Source organism: Poeciliopsis prolifica, unplaced genomic scaffold (genome assembly GCF_027474105.1).
Source record: "Poeciliopsis prolifica strain line A6 unplaced genomic scaffold, Auburn_PproV2 SCAFFOLD001, whole genome shotgun sequence".
In the NCBI taxonomy this organism is placed as follows: domain Eukaryota; kingdom Metazoa; phylum Chordata; class Actinopteri; order Cyprinodontiformes; family Poeciliidae; genus Poeciliopsis; species Poeciliopsis prolifica.
In genome coordinates, this window is record NW_026562376.1 from 3,894,439 (window position 1) to 3,900,132 (window position 5,694).

Here is a 5,694-nt window from a genome sequence, read left to right on the forward strand (position 1 = left end):
GTTTTCTGTGTCTGTTTGAAGATTTAAAAAACTGGATTAATTTTGCTTCAACCTGGAAAGTTTCCAATCATTCCCCCCTAAAACATCTCAGTTTATAATTTCTCTGTTGTTGAGTTTGATTTTTGTTTTGAATATGAAAAAGCGAAACAGTTCCAGCGTAAACAGTCCAGTTCAGCATAAGCCTCTTCCACAGACCTGGAAGTTACTCGTCCGTCTGTCACTCCTTCCCAAACCGGATAATCCCATTACTCCGTTTCACTCTCCAGTCAATCCCAGACGAGATTCAAACGCAGCGCTGGACTCTCAGGCGCAGACGGTGAACAGGAACATTACCAATTTGTCTGGTTTTGATGCAAAACGTCAACATTAGTTTCAAGCTGCTGAAACTTCTTAGGATCTGGATGAAGAGACAAATCGAAACAGAAATGTCTTTTTCCTAAGATGTGGTCTAGATAAAAGTTTCAACATGGAAAAAATTCAGGCTCCTTGATCACTGAACCATCCAGTTTTGAAGGTACTGAGCAGAAAAACCCACACCTCGTCTTTTGAGAGGCTTTTGTTTTCAGTTTGAAAGAATAGAGCAAGTAGAAATATTTCTACAGCACATTTCAGCGACCAGGCAGGTCCAAGTACTTTATGAAAACATACAAAGTCAGAGGACATCACACAGTCAGCAACTGAGAAAAGCAGTAAATACATTTAGTCAAGTTCTGTCGTTGCACATCGAAATGTTTCAATAGAAACTAACCAGCTGGGTTTTTAGCCTACATTTAAAGGAACTCAGTGTTTCAGCAGTTTTCCAGTTTTCTGGAAGTTTGTTCCAGATTTGTGGCGCATAGAAGCTGAATGCTGCTTCTGCTTGTTTGGTTCTGGTTCTGGGAATGCAGAGCAGAACCAGAAGACCCGAGAGGTCTGGAAGGTTGCTATGACGACAGCTAATCTTGCAATAGACAGAAAATAAAATGGAGAATGTTTAAAGCAAAGAAGGATAAAAATGGAAGACGACACCATAGAAGTTTGCTGCTCACCTGCAGGAAGGCAGAAAAGAGAAAAACTGTCAATAAACAATGTTTGCATGTTGCAGGATGTTTGTGCTTCAAAGTAAAATGAAATTACAATCAAATTATTTTGTCTAATAAAGAAGAATTTACAAATTGATGTCTGTACTTTGGGACACCTTTGCTTTCACAACTAATTACTTTTGTTCCTTTTCTGGTTTCTGACATAGTTTGAATCTCCAGCAGAGAGAATCAGTGCTGGTTCAGAGACGGTGGTTCTCACTAACTCCAGCCTGTGGACCCACTTTAGGTCCCTGTGGGACCGTTTTGCATGTCCACACAGAACCTTGCTGCCTCCCGGCGCTCTGAAGTTGCGTAACGACCCGGGTGTGATGATTTGCCTCTGCGGGAAGGGAAGAAAAACATCGACACAACATGCTCAGACTAAACTTTCCCAATTAGAACAATGGCACAACGGCCACAAGGCAGGCGGGTCTGTAAGACGCGTATGGAGCAATAAAGTTTTCTCTGCTGTGGGTCTCATCCAGACCAGATCAGAACCACACCACTTTGGCTTCACATCCAGAACCTTTCAAGGTAGAACAGGGATTTATTTAGGCATTGTCTAATTACAGATCAATATCGATCGGTTTGAAGTCAAAATCAAAGGTTGGGTATCCATTGCAACAGTAGCGGAGAAACATGTGGTTTGCTCACCTGTTTAACACACAAAAGGAAACTTGAGGGTTTGCAGGACATTTTCCACTTGTATTTTCAGCCGTTTCTCTTTGTCAGAGTCGTTAACTTCTCAGCACTTCCTCATATTGACAAGGCATTGAATCAATCATTTTGCAGCAATCCCTCATTCTGAGCAAGTATGGATGACGAAGTACCAGATGTGGAAAGAGCAACTAAAATTGCACTCCAGTAAGAGAAACACAACTTATTTTTACTCAAGTAAAAGTGAAAGTCCAAGAAATGACTCAAGTAAGAGTCAAAAGGTATTTGGTTAAAAGTCAACTCAAGTACTGAGGAACTGATCAACTGATCAATTATTTAATACTTATAAATGACATCATCAGACGGACCAAAACATAATGTTGGTATTTTAAGAACCAAAATGACAATAATTCATATAAGAAACAAAATTAACAAAATCAGGCAAAATACATTTTTCCAAATCAGTTTCTTCCAATAAAAAACTGATGAAACTTTAAGAGAAACTGCAGGTGTGTGTCTGAGTCTGGAGACGTTTTGGTTTGTTTTTCACTCTGCAGATAGAAAATCCAGACATTTTCCTCCAGTAGAAATACTTCATAGTAAAATTACCCAAAAGTAAAAAGTACAGCGTAGTAAAAATCTCCTAAAAGTCTTTTTTTTTTTCAAAACTTCAGCAAATGTAACAAACCAACTGAAGCATGAGAAGCTGAGAAACATCCTCCTGGATGCTTTAACCCCGCGGCAGTGCCCCAATGTCAGGGGTCGTCTCCGTGGCGGCGGCGGCTCATCCATCACTCTGCAGTCGTTTCACAGCTGCTCTGAGCATTAACTAAACTGTCTGCTTACGCTGCTAAAACTGCAACACTGAAATTACGCAGCTGGCATGAGATGGACGCACAACGTCTGTGACCCCTGCACTGTTTGTGTTTCGGGTTCAGACGTTGCTTAAGGTTCAGATTTATCTAAACTGTTTCTTTTTCCCAACTGCTTTTTGCACTGGACCGAGTTCGACGGCGGTGTGTGTTTGCGTGATGTTTCTGGATGTTGTTTTCTACTTATAGTCATGTAATTGTGTGCTTGGTAGTTTTATTGTTTTTCAGATGAAAAGAGAAATCCCTCATTGCTCTTTTGGTCCTCAGGACTATAAACATATTTTAGAAAACGTTCCAAAAAAAAAAAAAAAAAAGAAAATGAGGTAAAAGTGGTGGAGAAGCTGTGTTGGGTTCAACCCACTCATCTTGTTTAGCCTCATAAGACTTTATATCGTTTTTGCACAATCAGCCTTCAGGCAACCTTTTATCGATACAGCGGTTGTTTACTGAGAGACAGGAACATTTTGAAGTTGAACATTTTTTAAAAAGTTCCCTTAAACAACCCAGACTGATCAAATTTACACCAGCAGGAACAAACTGTCTTCATAAAATCATCCTTCTTTTATGCCATCGGTTATGTTGGGTTTTATAAATTAAACAAAGTGATTTGAATCAGGCTGGCAGAATTTACTGTCCTGCAGCAAATTAAGTTTTAGAGTTCGCTGAAGGACGAGGAGGGAGACGAGGGAACCGGAGCGGCTCTTTGAGAGGAACATGGATGTATGACTTTGTTTTGCTGCATCTGAATGAACAACAGGACTTCTGGAACAACGAGAGCAGATGAGACCAAAAAGAGTTGGCATGTTTGGCCATAATGTTGGAGTAAACCAAACAGCAAAGCCTGTGACCTGTCGGGACGCCGCGCCAAGAAACACAGAAGGAAACGACACAAGAACCTCAGAAGAGTCTGATCCTGTTGTCGGATTTTTCTTTCGTCTTTGCTAAAAGCCATGAGCCATTTCTCCTGTTAGCTCTGTGCTAGCATGTTGGTTTTGTACCCAGAATTCCCTGCGCTAGCGTCCACTTCCTGTTTCGGCGCAATCTCCGGTCCGTTTGACATTCACATGGACATTTGAACCGCTCCAGAGTTCTCTTTACCCGAACCGAGACCGAGTTTTGTAGGCAGATCACAGTTTGTGTTTTTTGGTACCAATCAGTTTGATTACACATTCACACCTCCGCAAAGAAACTCCACTTTCCAAACAAACTATTAAAGTGGATTAAACAGCCTAATTCAGCCTTGGGTCGGTCCGCCTCCTGCTTTTGGAGCGGTGTCCGGTCCACTTGGTGTTCATTATCGCATCAGAGTTCACTGCAGCCAAACCGAGACCGAGGTCAGTCGGCAAACCAGAGTTATTTTTTCTGGTCCAAGTCAGAGTTTTATTGCACATTCGCACTTCCCCAAACAAAGCAGACTTTCCAAACAAACAACCTGGAGTTGGATTAAAGCAACATAAAGTGGGTTTGTGTGAATGCAGCTCCTGCTTTTTGATAAAAGCAGCCAACAAAAGGAACCTCACACTGACCTCCACTGTAATCAGATTACACAAACAGGTTCGTGACTTAAGAATCCTCCAGTGAATCAGAACTGAGCTAATTTTATCTTCCTGCACTAAACTGGACTAAACAGGAAAAACATCTAAACGCTTGGATAAACACCAGAGAGTCTTCTTCAGATCATTTTGGAGCTTGTTTAGTGGCGTCAACATTTAGGCAAATTAAATCACAGACACACCTGATGTGTTAGATGTCCAATCCTTCACTGGCAGCCATGAAAATCCAATAAGAGATCATAAAAGCCGTTTGATAGAAATTGCGTCAGCGACTCGGTTTGATGTTTTCTTTACTCCGGGAGGAATTGATGGCTTCAAAACAACTCCTAGTCTTTTTTGATTTTTGCCTTTCAAAGGATTTTAGAAGAAAACTTTTGTCATTTGGGTTTTTTTGATTCATAAGACGTGGTAGACATTAGGAGGAGGTTCTCCGAACCCTTACCGCGCGGTTCAGAGGTCATCTCTGAAGTTCTCCTCCAGGAAAAGACTTTTTACTTTTAAAGAGATCTGAGAGGGCAGGAAGCCACAGTTCCCAGCTCCTCTGGGGGAAAGGATGCTCTGGATCTGGTGCTGGATGGAGGAGAGGAACTTTTTTCTGGGGAAACAAGAGTTTTACGGACCTGGAGGAGGTTTCCAACCCCCTGTTTTAGTAGTTACCTTTATAAAAATCCACTTAGATACAAGTGAAATACCACTGTAAAATTGTATCCACGTGAAAGTAGAAAGTTCCCAACTACAAATTTTGAGTAAAAGTTACTTTGTTTCTTTTTTATGAGCAGAAGAAAGGATTTTACAAAGTAAAAAAAAATTCTAAAACCTTTTATCGTGACAGTATCATGGCCAGACTAAGAAAAAACTAAATAAAATTCACAGATTAGCCACAATGATGCAAAAATAAAGAAATATAGGAAGATATTACAACAATAAAGTCAGAACAACAGGAGAATGAAGTTGTGATGTTATGACTTTACAACTGAGAGACGTGCTAAAGCGAAGAATGGATACTTTAAACTTTTGCAGCGGTTACCTCTGAATCTGATCAAAGTTAAGCAGCAGCGTGTGTGTGTGTGTGTGTGTGTGTGTGTGTGTGTGTGTGTGTGTGTGGGTGTGTGTGTGTGTGTGCGTGTGTGTTTGTACGTGTGTGTGTGTGTGTGGGGGGTGTGTGTGTGTGTGTGTGGGGGGGGGGGTGTGTGTGTGTAATGAGCTGTGTATAAATCAGTTGTGTGCTTTGTTTAATTTTCAGCCTCAAAGTAAATCTGTCATCTCGTTATCAGACTGCGGGCTGCAGCTGCAGGACGTTTAGTGCTTCTCTGCTGGCTCACGTTGAGTCTGATTCATTTAGGACTTCGGTTTCCTCTGCTGAAATAAATCCGTCCTTTAATTTAAGTCTGAGTAAACAGAGGCTGCCTCCGTTGGCCTGTTTAGTGCAGACGGGTCAGGAAATGACAGATCAGTGAGCGTTTGGTTTAACTCTCTCCTAATAGCCTCTCCACGCTCACGGATCATTTATTTTCACTGCTGCTGTTTGTTTTATTTCCCTCTCCAACCGTG